The 3,703-nt window shown below is 35.8% G+C and overlaps 1 pseudogene; it reads left to right on the forward strand.

Annotated features, from left to right (window-relative positions):
* Nucleotides 1-1,054: 1,054 nt before the first annotated feature.
* On the forward strand, nt 1,055-1,977 carry LOC101986630 (annotated as a pseudogene).
* The last annotated feature ends 1,726 nt before the right edge of the window (nt 1,978-3,703 follow it).

Below are 3,703 nucleotides of genomic sequence, written 5' to 3' on the forward strand. Positions count from 1 at the left end.
AAAAAAAAGAAGATATTTTATCATTTAAACTATAATTCTAATGCCTTAGTGTTTTTGATATGTTGTCCTATAAAAACTGTTGCAGGGTCAGGTGGTGGTGGTACATGCTTTTAATCCCAGCACTCAGGAGGCAGAGGCAGGTGGATCTCTTTGAGTTCGAGGCCAGCCTTTCTACAAGAGCTAGTTCCAGGACAGGCTCCAAAACTACAAAGAAACTCTGCCTCAAAAAAAAAAAACTGTTAGAGGGTAAAGAACCAAATTCCATTCAGCATGATGAAACTTGAAATTGAGAATCTGGTTTAAGTGGACATGATTATTTATTGCAAAGAAACATTTCTCACAGTGTTGCCTCTAATTCATTTTACAGGGAGCTTTAAAAGGCAATCAAACCAGAACAAGTATATCCTGCATGATAGTTTACAGAAGTGGGTGAGGAGCGATCAAACAGGATAAAAGAAACTAAAAACATGCAGTTATTTGAGACATTTTGACTGCCAGTTTCAAGAATTGGGTTGGGTACTTTTCCAAGAGAGTCTTCAAGAAAAAAGTAGAAAGGGGAGAGATAATTTCAGATTAAACCAAAGAGGGCTGTGCATGAGAAAAGGTGAAGGGTCATTCGCCATGCCACAAAGCCATAGATATATTCTCAGTGGCATTATAAATTTCTCATTCCATATCTCTAAAAAGATACATTAAGCATTGATATAATTTATTTTTGGACATTGTTGAAGTTGTTTTTATTAGCATCATGACTGGATAATATTGTACTCTGGAAGTCTTGCATTACACTTCTTTATATGGACTGTCACTTTTCATTGTTACTCATGAGCCAATGTCACAGCATTCTGAATGGTTCATTTTCTCTAAAGTTTGGTATCTCTCCTTCATCATTAGGTATATTCTAATCTATTGTTCATCCTCACAGTAACATACATATAAAATAATATATCTATATATATATTTCCTCCTCTACTGCAGGCTGCATACATTTGTAAGTAATAATCTACCAGAAGAATAGTGGGGCCATATTCTAAAGGAAATTGCACCAAGACATAGAATGAGCCTGTGGAATCTGGCTATCAGCATTATTTTGTTATCACAAACTGCAACTGGAATACTGGGAAATTTCTCTCTAATTTTCTACTATCTAATCCTTTACTGCAGAAAATGCACATTAAAGCCCACAGATGTGATTCTGATGAACGTACTGGCAGCCAATACCTTGATCATTCTCTCTACAGGAGTGCCCCAAACTATGGCAGTTTGGGGACTTAAGCAATTCTTGGATGATTTTGGATGTGAGCTCCTGATGTACATTCAAGGATGTGGTAGGAGTGTGTCCATTGGTATCACTTGCCTCCTTAGTGTCTTTCAGACATTGACCATTTGCCCCAGGAAATCTTGCTGGAAGGATCATAAAGGCAAAGTTGAGAAGTACATCAGCTGCCACATTTTCCTCCTCTGGATCCTGCACATGTCCATAAATTTTATTTATTTTTCATACACAGTTTTCAAGAGGAACAGCAAAAATGTATCACAGAAATGAGATTTTGGATACTGCTCCACTGTGGGGCGGGATGAAATTGTTGATTCACTCTGTGCAGCATTGGTGGTTTGCCCTGAAGTCTTTCTTTCTGTGATCATAGCCTTGTCCAGTGGCTCCATGATTATCATTCTCTACAGACACAAGCAGAGGGTTCAACACATCGGCAGCACTCATGGTTCCAGTAGAATGTCGCCTGAGTCCAGAGTCACCCAGAATATTCTGATCCTTTTATCTACCTTTTTGGCTTTTTATACTCTCTCGTCCATCTTAAGAGGCTGCATTGCTATTTTAAATAGTCACAACTGGTGGCTGGTGAGTATCAGTAACCTGACTTCTCTGTGTTTTCCATCTTTTGGCCCTTTGTTCTCATGAATCATTACTCTATTGTGTCCAGGCACTGTTTTGTCCTGATAAGGAATAAAAATCACTGATTTTCATTTTAATTACGAAATGATATGTTTTGATTGGTATCCAGTTGTTTACTGACCTGTCACGCTCAAAAAGTTAATACAGAAAGTTAAGTAGGTAGCACCTTATCTTTTTAAGATTAACTGAAATGAATATGGGAGTATTGTCAGCTGATTGGATTAGCAGCCTTAATGAGCTGTTCATATTGTTTGAGGCCCACCATACTCTCGTAGCTGAGAGTGTCTTTACTTTGACCACCTGATGTTCAAAGGACCCAGGAAAAAGCTGTCAATAAAAGTGACCTATTTGTGGCTTTCATTCTGTCAGGAGTTCTTGGCTGCTTGGTGGTTTCACAGACAGATATATGTTCTACATTCTACCCTAAAGGAAAACTGAAATAGTTCCTGCCAATTAACTTGTTCCTCAGGAAGCCCTGATCATAAAAGAACCACTCTAGCCTATCCCAATACCAGAAAATAAATAGGCTTAATACATTCCACTTCACATAAAAATTAATAATAATGAAAGGTGGCTTTGGTGTATCCTGTATTTTTTTTGCTATTATTTTATTGAGAATTTTAGTTTTATGGGTATTGACTTGTTTATTTCCTTTATTGTTTTTCTATCTTTATCTGCTTTGACATCAATGTAATGCTGGCTTCATAAAAAGAGTTTGAAAGAATTTATACAGCCGATATGGTTATATGTCTTGGGGTTTATCAAAATAATGGAAAATGGAACTACTATTTGACCAAGATATTTCACTCTTGGGTCTATATCAAGAGACTTCCTTATCGTACCCATTTCAACATCCATTTTCATTGCTATTCTATTTATTATAGCAAGAAAATAGGGCCCACTTACATAACCAAAAAGAGAAAAATAGAAAAGTAAATATGTGTTCTTAAGTAAAATTGACTATTAATTGACCACAGTAAAAGATAAAATCACAAATGTGTAGGAAAATTGATGCACTTATAAAATATAATTTTAAGCTAAGTCACAAAATCTCACAATGAAACAGGATCACATGGTCTCCTTCATATGCAGATCCTAGCCTATAATGTATACATGTATATATGTAAATGGGTACCAGTACAACTTCATTATAGCATTTAGAAAGGATACAAAGAACATAGAAATAGGTAATGAACAGGTAAATGTGTCCATGATTTATAAAAGAGGATATAAAAATAACTATTTTGTATTTTTTTACTTTGACATTTTTCTTTTTCTGGTGCAAAGGGGCATAAAAATGTAATTGCTAGTGACAATGTAAAACCCCAAGCAAAGCTGTATGGCTTTAGCATTGCTATTCTAACTATATAGAAGTTCATTGAAATGGACAGAATTTTGGCTTGGACAAGTTTTCCTATGAATGGATATTTCATGGTTGCTCTTTAATACTTTTCTTTCTAATTTCATTATAATAAAGTATGTAACAGTGTAAACGAATGCAGACAGATTGTAAAAATATATACAGCTTTAATGGTGAAATAGACTTACAGAACCACCGTTCCCATGGAGACCAGGAAAGCAGAAGCAAGCTCTGCAACCGCTCACCAGATTTATAGGTAAACATTAGCCTGAGGCGAACATGCCCCCTAAGGGGCGGGACTTAACCCTACATCTCCCCTTTTTGTCTAAATAAGACAGAACTAAACCAAATACAACTATATACAATAATAACAAATAATAAATATAACAAACAATATTGAGAACAAAAGTTTTGCTAAACATTCTATCTCA

This window comes from Microtus ochrogaster, unplaced genomic scaffold (genome assembly GCF_000317375.1).
Source record: "Microtus ochrogaster isolate Prairie Vole_2 unplaced genomic scaffold, MicOch1.0 UNK47, whole genome shotgun sequence".
Lineage (NCBI taxonomy): Eukaryota > Metazoa > Chordata > Mammalia > Rodentia > Cricetidae > Microtus > Microtus ochrogaster.